Source organism: Pavona decussata, unplaced genomic scaffold (genome assembly GCF_977016875.1).
Source record: "Pavona decussata unplaced genomic scaffold, jaPavDecu1.1 SCAFFOLD_262, whole genome shotgun sequence".
Lineage (NCBI taxonomy): Eukaryota > Metazoa > Cnidaria > Anthozoa > Scleractinia > Agariciidae > Pavona > Pavona decussata.
Genome location: NW_028145665.1, coordinates 874,144 through 887,500, shown reverse-complemented (window position 1 = coordinate 887,500; position 13,357 = coordinate 874,144). Strand labels below are relative to the sequence as shown.

General features: G+C 40.4%; 1 pseudogene; it reads right to left on the bottom strand.

Annotated features, from left to right (window-relative positions):
• Nucleotides 1-4,569, bottom strand: part of LOC146456032 (uncharacterized) — a 9,324-nt pseudogene extending 4,755 nt beyond the window's left edge.
• Between the last annotated feature and the right edge of the window lie 8,788 nt (nt 4,570-13,357).

The window sequence follows — 13,357 nt, the reverse complement described above, 5'->3', positions numbered from 1 at the left end:
ACTATTCCTCCCACTTTTCCTTGCATGCTCTACAATGCTGATGTAAGAAAAGTGCTTTGGTAGATCTTTTGTCTCAGCGGTCCAGTTTCCTTCCTGAGATGGATCTTCTTCCTGCGGATCAGCACGCACTTGGCTGTCTTTGCAGGCATGTAGCATTTTCCAGGATCAGGATCAACTAGAGGAAGACTTTTATTCAAGTTCTTCCTTACCCTAAAATTTCATGCGATAACATGAGACAGTGTCACCAGACAGATGTAACTCTGGACATAGCAGATCGCAAAGTTCACAATAACTGTATGTACATGAAATCAGTAGGCTTAATAGCCCATGTTGCAGATATAGGCAAATACACCTTATTCACAAATGGCCGCAAACCTGGGACGAGTGCCCAGCCAAACATGGAATTGAGGCGTTTTGGGATAAAACTTCCAGATCATTGTAGGAAACAAGTGAAACTATGTCTGTAGTCCTTTCAGAAAGCAATATTCCTGGTTCCTCTTTAAATGGAAGAAATCCATCGGAGCTGAAAAACGACAAGTTACGTTTTTGGCTCAAATGCCGTGATGATCCCGCCAAAGGTTTATGCACAAAAGCCCAACTGGTTAAGCGGTAAGCTTGTATTGTTCGATCGATGCATCCTTTTGACGCAATGACCTTTGAAATTAATATACTCTTTCGTGTTTCTAAGCAGTAAGATAGTATTCTTCGATTGATGTTTACGTTCACTGTACACAAAACGCAAACTTGCCAAGCAGAGTGATACTGCTGGGCAAAATTACATATTACCAACTAGTTCCAGTACTGCTGTTGCTTCAAGTTTAGAGCAAACGGTGAATTTTCCAAATCATGGGCTGGGGCAATCACTTGGAAAAAATGTCGCTTTTTACCAAAGCTGAGATGAATCGATTCATTGAAAAAAGTGGTAAACACCTAGGAAGCAGTCGCCATTCCATACCGAGCAGCTGGAGAAAAGCAAAAACTTTTTTAGAGAATTAATATTTTAAAGATGTTCAATGCACAAGTGATGAAACCCACTTTTATTTTCGCTGCAGATGTTATCATTCTTTTAGGAAAAACGACGAGCCGCATGTTCTTAGGGTTGCATTATGCATTCTATTTTATCTCTGTACAGTCAAGGATAACTTGTGTCTTGGGATATTTAGACTTGAAATGTTCAGGCATAGATTTATCAACTTCCTCTCGGTTAGGCCAAATATTTATAGTGCCAAAACGAAGATACATAAAGTTGATCCAGGAAACAAAAATCCTGCCGACTGTTGGCTGAGAGATGCCAAATAAAAATGCCAAATGTGCCTCATTAAACCCTTGTCACAATCTGCACATGGCTAAAAAAATTCATCTTCGGGTTTCAGAGTTCTCTTTTGTCCACGTTTGTTTTTCTGATTGTCCCCATTGTAATGATGAGCCTGGACCTTTTGTGTCGGTCGAAAGCCAGTAGCTGATGTATTGTCCGTTTTCCCCTGGGTTTAAGTATACCAGTGTGGCCTGGAATGTCTGCACATTTGTAAACCCAGTGTAAAACGAAATAGATTCATCTTCAGACAGATAATCTATGCAAAACATGCATGACTTTAATTCTCCGTTCTCCTCGAGTTCACGCTTAATTTCTGCTTGGGCATTTCTCAATTGGGCTTCTGTATTTCCTAGTTTCTCTTTTAAAATTGATACTTCCTCATCCAACTGCGCAGATTCCTCTTGAGCTTGTAACAACTGGAATCGTAATGACTCGCATGAATCTTGTGATTCAGTATTTACGATTTCAGCTGTTTCGAGAGCCGCTTCGGATGTTATGTCGCTGCTTACCGTGAATGATTCTTCCATTCGACGCTTTCTCTCCTGCCGTGAAAATGTTGCAGACGGTGGCCGTCTCTTTTGCGGTGAAGTGCACAATGCAAATTTCGAAGGAACTGCGGTTATGTCTACACTCATCTTCTTTCCTCCAAGGCCTTTTTTGATTTCGCTTTCACGAGAATGCAGTGAGCAAACTTTTGTAATTTCCATCAGTTTGAATTTTGTTCCAACGTCTTTTTGAATCCTCTGCAGCCATTGAGCTTGAAGGTTTGGATCTTTCGGAGAATGGGTTATTCCAGAAAAAATCCACACCTCCCCGACGGATGGGATTCTGGAAATTCTCAACGGAGGGGGGGTCAAAGACTCTGGAAATCCAGGCGGGAGGGGGGTTGAACTTAAGAAAGTCTTCTGCAGAAGTCATTTCGACCGATAGTTCACGCGATTCGAGCGTTTAGTTTGGTGACACTTCAGGGCTCTCAGACCCTGAAAATAATTGAAATATTTTGTTCACATATTTCTCACCTAAAATAAATGATAATCTAAGTTCCTTCGCAGGTCCTTTTATAGCAGAAAACGCGAACAACAAGATAGTAAGGAATGAGCCATCGCAACATTGTTGCAACGAAGAGTTTGAAACGCCCGACACATTTCTACTCGTACCAGACCCAGCGCGCCACCGTTGTCTAATTTTTACGTCCGCCATTGCATTCTTAGCTTGGATTCCACTGCGTCAGGCAGAAGAATTTTTTACTTGTGCAAGCAAGGATGCAGAGCTATTAGCTGAAGAAGATAATTCCAAAGAATTTTGGTCCAAACATTCCCTCTTCGTCGAAAATACTCGAGAGGAACTTGTAGCCATCTGTACCTCGAAAAAACTTTTGGAAACGTAAGTTATTGCGAAAGCAACAGAAGGAGAAAGTTCTTGGACGGGTTCCTGCAACATATACAGTGGTAACCTCTCTGAAGTCCCATAGTCCGTAGCACAGTTGAACAAGCAGCCAGTGCGTTTTCTGCGTGCAGTTTTAAGATTCCATGGGTGTTGTCCATTGGGCACAAAGGATGAACTCGTTTGCTTTTTCGCATTGTTGCTCCTTTCTTTTTTTAGTTCCACGCGATAAAGTTTTTAATATTAGCCGAAGCTTTAGAAATTAAAAAACAACATCCTCTAGACGTGATTGTGCGTATTTTTTATTAAAAATAAATTAAATTTAAGCCTAATATTTTTTTCCGGAAATCCAGGCGGGAGGGGGGGTCTTTTGTTTTGGAAATCCAGACAGGAGGGGGGGGTCTTGTGCTTCAGGAAATCCAGGTGAGAGGGGGGGTTAAAAAACGACCCCATCCGTCGGGGGTGTGTGGATTTTTTCTGGAATAACCCAATTGAAAAAGCCGACTCTCTTTCCGTTGGCGTCTGCGGTTCCTCTCTGGTTACAAAGAGGAACACAGCAATTAATATTTGAACTCGAACTCATCCCCAGGTTGGCAGCCATTTGTGAATAAGGTGTATTGAGTTGTAATAATTCGCTTTGTGTATATTCCTTAAATTTATTTTTGTTATAATAAAGACTGACGGCAAACTTCACTACCAAAACTACATCTTAAATGCAAGAGGCTCACCCAGGTAGAAAGCTTTTTTTTTCCATAGATTTGAATTTCAGGCCTCGACAATTTAACCAGAACTTCGACTCGGTCTTCTTACTTTTCTCAAGATTTGCTTCTAAAACTCTTGAACCAGGAATATCTTCACATGTAAGCTAAAATAGATTTGCTTTTGTAAGAATACTTTTTGTGTGGATGATAACACAAGGAGATTTTTTAGCAAAATTCCTTTCTTACCTGGCACCCGAACAAACTGCACTTTCCAACGTCGCCATTTTTGATCGAGACTGGCGCTCAGTTCTTTCCGCGACTGACGTCATTGATTAGATATTCAAAATGGCGCTTGGACTTATTAAAAGGGTGTATAGTGCAGTTAAGGTGCAGGTGCATATGATTAATACTCACTAAGGTGCAGATGAATATGCAAGTGATTATCACATGGTGTAACCCAAGTCATCAATTTTCTTTGCAACATCTTCCCATTTTGTTGCCTGGATAAGCAAACTTTCCAAATTCTGGTAAAGATGAAATAGTGGCTGGTTGAAACGCTCTTTACAGCCAGTGTTAAACAATCTTATGCTTTAAAGTCCTTGGTAGTAGTCACAACTTGTGCTCAGATGTTGTGGCTCACTAGTGCCCACTTCATAACGTGATGGGGCGCATCGTTTTCTTGGGAGCATCTGCTCAGAAATTGAGGGATGTTCTTTCACTTTCATAAGAATGACATCTTAAAGTAAATTAAGCGATTCATCGTTTCTTACTTATACTTTCCAAAGCATTCATGGTTAGGTGAGCAAACTTCTGCCCTGTGGCAGCTGAAATAAGGTTGGATTGCAGAGATTGAAAGATTATCAGTGTGCGCAAGAAAAACTGAAATGTTTCCATTTAGGCTTGGCAGCCAAGAATACAGGCTTTGGTATCAATGTCTCTTTTACTTTCTGGACATGTATCCCATACTTTGAAAAGGGACGCATAGTTGTCGAGTATACATTTGTAGCATGCAGCTTTCATGGTCCATCGTTTTGGACAAAACTTCAATATAACAGATACTTTCTCTCCACCATTACACGTTATCTCTTCTATGTTGTCTTTCAAGTCGAGTATTGTTTTCCTTTTTGGAGAATACTTGATGGGAGTTATTAGTTCCTTTAAAGTATCCATTGTGTCGGATAACACTTTACAAGATCTCACAGCATCCTGAAAGCCCAAGCTTAAGGAATGACCGTGACAGTGTGTTGGATAACGTTTTGGATTGCCCTTCTAGGATTGTTGTTACAACTCCAGTTTTTTTTGCCAAACATAGTACTGGCACCATCATAACACTTCCCCCTGCATTTACGCCGTACAAGGTATTGCAGTGTCTTGATTATTTTGGCAAGGCAATGATGATTTTGTGTCCTGATGTTTTGTGCGTTGCTGTTGGACAAGTTAGTTTTTTTGGAGAACAATCTCACACTCAACAGTAGGTTACGGGATTCGGAAGTTTGATGGTCCTTGAATGTTAGGAGTGTTTTCTTCCAGTTCAAAAACCCGTTGGACATAAATGCATGTTCAGTGTTTCTGGCAGCTGCTGTTACCTTTGTGATACTGGTTTGAACAAATGTAGCAGAAGAGACAGTCCTTATCTTCATTATAGTGTAGCCAAGGATACTCGCGGAAGCATGTGCTTTGAACAGAGCGATATTGATTGCCATAACGTTTGTTAGGAAAATTATACTGACTTGGCTGGTTAGGATTTTGAAGTAAATTTATGATGATGGTTTATTTAAATTACACATAATAGCATATAAAATGAAATACAATGTGTTTACAATTAATAAGATAATATATTACAATTGTTCGTAGGGACTGGGATTACAAGAAGTCAATATAAAAAGCTATTTACAATGCCATTTACTATAAGATGCTAAGGAAATAATGAATTAATAATCATATGTGATTCTACGATGTTTTCGCCATTGCAGGAAAAAAACTCATTCCGAAATGATTTGTTCTATACTTGAAATGGCTATAACTGGCATTGTTTTTAAGATTGTAGGAGTGGCACTCAGAACGCATGCTAGGGAGCAGGCAGTGCAGCTGGCAGTCCGGGTTATCCTTAATCAGGCCAAGCACTTTGTAAGATTTCACTGACTCCAAGGGCAAGTTGTTAATGGAGATCACCGGAGGAGCGGGCTTGGTACTGAGAGGACATATTGTCATGATCTCGCATTTTTTAGGGTTAAGATTCATGTTGTTCTGTAGGGCCCTGTTACGCCGCAAAATGTAACAATTAACGCAAAATGTAACATTAACGCGAAATGTAACAACTTTTGACCCAAAATGTAATATTAACCTGAACTGTAACAACTTCTTACGCAAAATGTAACAAATTCTTTAACGCGAATTGTAACAACTTTTTAACGCAAAATGTAACAACTTTTTTGACGCAAAATGTAACAACGCAAAACGTAACAACTCTGGCCTTGATATATAAAGAAGGAGATTTGGACATATTAGCCTTCTTGTCAAGCTAAACATCTACTGAAAAGCAAATTATACAAACCTACTGGTCACAAGGCCCGTTGAGAGAGGTTTTGGAGCAGTATTTAGCAAAACGGGAGGCGGTCGCTTAAGCCGCCGTTACACGTCGAAACTTTTAGCTGAAACTTGTGTGCAACGGCGCTGCGAAACAAGTTTCAGCATGCGTTGCACCGTGTAACAGTCGATTTCGTGAAACTTTTTCGAACTTCCGTTGCGAGACAAGTTTCACGAAAAGTAGAACCGCCTCCTACTTCTGCAACGGCTCGCAACGGTCGCAGTGGTGAAAAAACAAGAGTTTCACCGTGTAACACCACTCGTGAAACTGGTCTCGTTCGCCGTTGCACACAAGTTTCAGCTAAAAGTTTCAACGTGTAACGGCGGCTTTACGAGAAGTGGTCGCTAGGAAAGAGTTAACTGTATCAAATAGAATCATTCGTTTAATGAAAAGAGGAGAAAATTATTCAAGAGCGCATAGAATAAAGAGCGTAGAGTAGTAGAACAACTCTCTTATCCTTGTTAAATAGCTGATTCATTTTGATTTTTAGCTTCTCTTTACTGGAACTCTGACTCTCTTTGTGTTCTTTGATTCATGATGGAGAAAAGCAACAGTGTATTGTAAGTAAACACAAGTGTGAGTAGGTAGTAAAAGTCGTTTAAGTAACCATATATTCTCCAGGTACCAGCAATAAACTTTCGATCTAAACTCCTCCGGTATGTAGTGTTTGTGGCAAGGAAAACACCACGTTTACGCCTTTACCACTTAGTCTGACAACCGCTTCCGCTTAACTTCTCCTCTCCCAAATTCTGAAAACTTGGGAATATTGCAACCTTTCGTTCCTCTTTCCCACTTTACCTCTGGTATTGATAGTAATATAAACAGCAGTTTATTAATTTGGGAATCCAAAAATCCATACTTCATAAGGTTTAGACAACCGAGGGATAATAGCTAAAGCTGTATTGAAGGTTGCTGTGACCAAGTTTAGCCACCCGCACACAGTGGACAGTAATGTACCCTAAGCTTTACTAACAATAATCCATCAAAAAGATTGTTACATTTTGCCTTGTTACATTTCGCGTTAAAGAAGTTGTTGCATTTTGCGGTAAAAAGTTGTTATAATTCGCGTTAAAGAAATTGTTACATTTTGCGTTAGAAGTTGTTACAATTCGGGTTAATATTACATTTTGCGTCAAAAGTTGTTACATTTCGCGTTAATGTTACATTTTACGGCGTAACAGGCCCATTGCGAAATGCAGTCGATGTCACTTTGCAAAGATGACGTCTCCCCCAAGCTGATGGTTTCTGATATTGTGACGTCATCAACATACTTCCAATGGTTAGAGTGGAGCGGGGAGCGAGTAGCCAGGTCATTGATCATTATCAAGAATAGAATTGGACCCAATTTAGTGCCCTGGGGGACACCAGCATGGGCGGGCAACCACTCTGAAATAGAGTCCAAGAGCTTTACAGCCTGGCGACGACCGCTAAGGAAACTGCATATCCATGAGATTAACCACCCTCTTACACCCAGCTGGATTATCTTGGTTACCAGGATGGTATGGTCGATGTGATCAAATGCCTTAATGAAATCAAGGAAGCACACTCGAAGGAATTTACCAGGACTATCCAGGGACGATAGCCAGTTGTGCAGCATATCTAAGAGACAGTAAGTGGTGGAGGTGCCCTTGAGGCTGCCGAACTGTTTGGGATCGATCACGTGTTTAACGTCGTCAATTAGCCACTCAACAGAAAAATCTTTTAGCACCTTGGACAGTACTGCAGTCAGGGCGATAGGTCTTAAATCGCCGTCCCCTGTGACAGGCTTAACCTTAGGGATAGGAGTAAGGCAAGAATCCTTCCACTGGGTTGGAAACCCGCCCGATGACACTGAGCGATTAAAGATCGTAGCTACTGGTTCAGCAAGCTCAGGTGCAAATTCCTTGAGAATGCGCGCAGGAACACCGTCCGGCCCTGGGGCTTTATAAGCACTAAGGCCGAGTAGCTTACTACGTACAGCGGAGGTGGTAATAACAGGTGGTTGATCTGGTGATGGTAAAAAGGCTGGGAGAGCACTAAGGTCGAGTGGTTGGATATCAGATGTGACAGATATAAAATACCTGTTTAGACGAGATGCGAGGGCTATACCGGAGATGATGTTACCGTGTTCGTCTGGATAGCTCAACTCGGAGCAAGATGTAGGCTTCCCAGCAAGCTTGTTGACTAGAGACCACCAATTTCTAGGGTCTGTGTTTTTCAGGCTCTGCACCTTACGGGAGTAGAACTCCTTCTTACGCTTACAGATCACCACCTGCACTTTATTCGTAAGGTGACGCCATCTTTGATTAGAACCCGAGTGATATGCACGTTGCCGTTCCAAGATTAGTGATTTGATTTCGGCTGACATCCAGGGCTTGTCGGTTGGATGTAATTTAACATTCTTGTCGGGGAAGTAGATGTCGAAGGCAGTCCGAAGGTCTTCATCAAACAATGTTAATAAACTATCAACCGTTATTGAGTCATCTGTGCGCATAGGGGCAAACCAGCTGTGCACACTAACCCATCTCCCGAAAGCGTTGAGTGCCGACTCAGGGAAACGACGCATTTGGACTACTTTTTTCTTAGCCGTTGTTTTGCTGGAGCCATAGTTGGAATTAGGGGCCCAGTGAACCAAGGCGTGGTCCGAGGACCCTGAGTCTCGGTTTTGAGTCTCCAGTTGTTCCAGCTTTGGAGGATTTCGATTTTGAACGGAGATTTGGTAGATCCCTTGTGCCGTACAAGGCAATGTCAAGGGATCTTTGTCTGCACTAACCAATTCTGGTTGGCTCGTCACTTTCTGACAATACTTCTCAGTTGGATTTGTTTTCAACTTATTAATACGTTCCGATCTTCATTTTTGCCAGAGGGTATTTGTTTATTTGTTTGTGTATTTTCTTTCTTAGCTTTTTCGATTTGCATGTTTGCATTTTTTTTTTTTGTTAATACAGCATGTGCCTATAATCATCAATTTCCACAATCCTTAGTGAAGCCGTTGGGTGAACCCTTTCAATTGCATGTATTTCTTGTTTGCTTAAGTGGTGGCACCTGATATTCAATTACACTGTACTCTTACTATACTCTAACAAAGGCAAAACACAGGAGAACCCCAAAGCTTCCGTGCTATAAGCAACATTAATCAATTTCATCAATAATTTATTAACATTAATCAATTTTAGAGACATTTTCATGATGCACTTTGCAATTAAACAACATTGGTAGATAGGAAATTAATACTAGTGTAGTTAGGATTTTTATAGTTTGAAATTTTATAATTTAATAAAAACTAAACTAGTGAGCAGCACTCTGCGAACTGTAGTAGTATAACTTCTTTATTTCTCCTACGCGTTTCGTGTGACTAGCGCACACTTCGTCAGGGAGTTTAACAATACAACATGATGTGCCTGTATGTATACCTAACTCATGCTTAGAGTTTACATATTTTCGTAAAAACACACCTACGGAATTGCATATAGGAAAGACAAACCCCGCGGTAATGCGTCTAGGAAACAGGCGGTATATTTCGGCAAGGCGAGACATACTTTGTGCGTCATATAATTTGGGGGCCCACAGTTTTAGCTAAAACTTCAAGCCTCTTGCAGTGCTTTAAAATCACATGAAGGACGTTCCATTTAAGGTAAGAACATTCGTCAAGCAGTACTTTTGTCAATCCCGGGAACACGTCTGTGTCCAACACTTCGGAGATTATTTTCCTTTGCCAGGCAAAGTCGACAACACTTCCAGACTTGTGACGAGCTTTTGATTAAACTATGCCACCTCCTACATACAGTGCTTGCTTTACTGATCCTTTCAAAGGCAGTCAAATAGCCAAATATGAGACAATGAACAAGATCTGGCAAGTTATTCATCAATCTGAAAACATTGGAAAACGATATCAGTGAAACACAGACGCATGCCCTGTATGATTCCTTTGTACGAGTCTCCGGCTCACACCACAGGTAATCCAACCTCATCGCGATCTCGCAAAAAGCCCCTTGGCTCTGCCGCCCTGTTTTGGCTTTCTTGTTAAATACGATATATATTTCAAACACTATGCGAACAATGTTTATGCCTTTTAGGTCACAATTCATTCCCACATAGTAATATAATATAATATATAATTAAGCATTACACTAAGTCTCAATGCTTTACAACTCTATAAAATTGCCAATTACAAATGTGAGAAAAATACATATATATATAAAAGAAACTTCCTAGTCACATTAAAAACCTACTCTAATTGATAAAATTTACGAAATAAATATGTCTTAACTGAAGATTTAAAAGAGTTCAATGTCTCGGACTTCTTTATTTGAAGCGGCAAGGAGTTCCAAGCATTGGCAGCATAGACAGAGAAGGCTCTCGCTCCATATGTCTTGGTTTTATAGCGAGGCAAGCCCGTACGAGTGTACTACTTGAGCTTCTTCATTTTTATTTCCATAGATTTCATATAGCCCTCATCTAACTTTTTTCTCAGCTGGGAATCAATCTCAAACGTCGCCACTCTTATTTCCATAGATTTCATATAGCCCTCATCTAACTTTTTTCTTAGCTGGGAATCAATCTCAAACGTCGCCACAAAACTGTGGCCATAAAAAACTTGAAAGTAAAAATGAATGCGAAGAACGCTTCCCAGCTGAGAAATATGCCCGCTCGCAGAACACGACGCAATACAAACTTTGGATGGAAAGAAATAGTGTCCATGAATCCTTAGTTGTAGAATGTAGTTTGGTGCAAGTAACGCTTCACGGGTACCACTGTTCACTTTGCATTCACAAGTAGGCTTTGATTGAAGTTTTGTTATAGGTTTGATTAATTGTAAATACCACTCCAATTTTGTCATTGCTTGTACGATTGCGGACTGAATTGAGTTTCACTCAGTATTAATAGTCAATAGGTATCCTCAGCTCGTAGGATACAAGGTGGTAGCCTATTCTAAGAAGCCAGTTTGAAGCACATGCTTACCATCATATCTTGTCCATTTAGAGAGATTTGACCGTGCTACTAAATATATATATTTAAATCTAAATACCTCTTCTGAAAAAGGATCTTGGTTGGATAAAAATAGCAATTTGCATTGCCCTTTTTTCGTCAGTGTTACTTTCACGCAATGCATTTGTTATATGGTGCTCAACATTGTCTCTCCCTTGGTGCCTGTAGGTAACGTCACAGTTGTATATTACACAATGGAAGCTCCACCATCTGGTGCATGCCTTTTGGAAGCTACTGTGGTACTTCGCCACCCCTTGACCTACCTTTTAGGATACTCATCAAATGAGATGGGTGTTGATGTTGTTACCTGAGGCTTTCCTGGATGTTAAGGCAAAGATGATGGTAGAGGAGCGGTTGAAGGCGGAGGCTTTGGAGGTTGATGGTGGAGGAGTGGTCGATGGCAGGGGCATGGTTGATGGTGGAGGTCTGGAGGTTGATGTCTAAGGTTTTGGCTTTTGATGGCTGAGTTTTGGTGGGTAGGTGGTTTCTTCTGCTTAGTCAGAGAGATAGATTTTACTGGGATGTCCGCCTTTTGTTTTCCTCCTTTAGATTTTGTGGTAAACCATTCCCTGCTATTGAACGTTGTGACGTCAGCAGGTAGAAATGGCGTAAAATGATTTGGACCCTGTCCCTTCTTTGTTGTGTTTGAGCATCCACTCCACATCATTTAACTATAAAAAATTGCAAAAAATATTTCTTAAATTCATTTTAAGGTTAAAAAATTGCTAAAAAATGACGATGTTTCAATGCTGACTAAACATTGTCGAGTCAAAGTATATTTGAAAGTTAAAGTCTATAAATACTAAAACGAATAGGTGATTTAAATAGCTGTAAGATAAGGAAAATTAAACAAAAATTTTGGCTCCTAGCAGTCCTTCTGGATATTTCAATTAGGCTTGAGATTCTTGATGAACAGTATTTCAAAGACTCAACAATCAAATTTTCCCTGGCACTTTCTTAAAACTCTAAATTGGCTTTCTTTCAAGAGGTGGTTGCTACCATGAGCTTCTAAGAAATGTCTACTGATTGCTGAATTTTTGTTCTCAGCAATGCATTGTTGAAGGTGTCGGACTGTGTACCCGACATAGTCTGCATCTCACAGATCACATGAAAAATGGTAAACAACACACTGCTTATTCACAATTGAAGGCTTGATTTCTTTGGGTTCAAATCTTGTCCCAATTTCTTGCTCACTAAAATAGGGCCAATCTTGTAGCTAAGATTGCTTAACTGCTTCCGAACCACATTAGCGGCCACTTAATCTTTAAATGGAAGACTAATTCTTACTGTGCTATTATCATCAGTGTTTCTTTCTGCCTTGTTCGCTGAAGCAGTTTGAAAAACAAAACTGTTGATAGCAGAATCAATGAGGCCATGGGATAGTCAAGGTGACTAAATATAGAGGGCAATTTGGCACATTTGCATTGAAAACCTCTTGTAGACGATAAGGCGTAGGCATGATGTATCATTGTCTTTAACAGGGTTGTCCACAGGTTTTGAAGTAGCTGGAAATAATTTGAAAGTGGTGGATATTGACTATGAGCGCCTGAGGCGCTCCCTTGTAGGGGGTCTGGGGGCATGCCCCCCCAGAAAATTTTTTTTTGAAGTCCTCAGAAACATACTTTCCTTGATTCTGAGCACAAATTGCCAATAATCTCAGTACCGTTACTTTCAGATTTCTAGTCTTATAAACTCACGCCTGACCTATACATAAATGATAATCAAGTTACAGTAAAGTTAACAGTAAACTAATTTAAGATCAGAACTGATGAAAAATTATGAAATGAGAAATCGTTAATCTATTAGAATAAATTGTCTCTATTTGTATCAGCTTAAGTGCTGTATATGCTAACAAATGAAAACTAGGTAGTAAAGTTCTGGTACAATATTGCATACTGTATTACGTCTATGTAACCATTGTATGAACTAACTTTTCCCTTGTTTCACTTGGTTTCACCACAACAATGAAAAGAAAAACAGCAATTAAAGACTGAAGTCAAAGTCTGAGTCATTTTCTGTGTCACACTCAGCATCAGTAATGTCATTCAGTTAGAGGATGGATAAAGCCTCAGTTTCTGAAATGGCTGCAGTTAAAGGTTGGGTTGCGCTACTGGTGCCAAGTGATTCCACTTCCATCCGTACTCCAGCATCAGACATCTCGACACAATGGAGGACTTGGCGTGGTGGCTCATGTTGAGTAGAAGATGCTGGTGTGTTGAGAATTGGCCTAGAGCGATATCGCCTTATCTTTGCAGATTTCCAGTCTTCGTAAGCTTGTTCCACCATTTCCCTGCTTTCAGGAGTGCCAAGTTCTGGACCATTGATGGTGATGTGCATTAAGCTGAACATCATGTCATCGCCAAGCTTGCTTCTCAGTCTTGCCTTGATTCTCTTAAGGGCTGA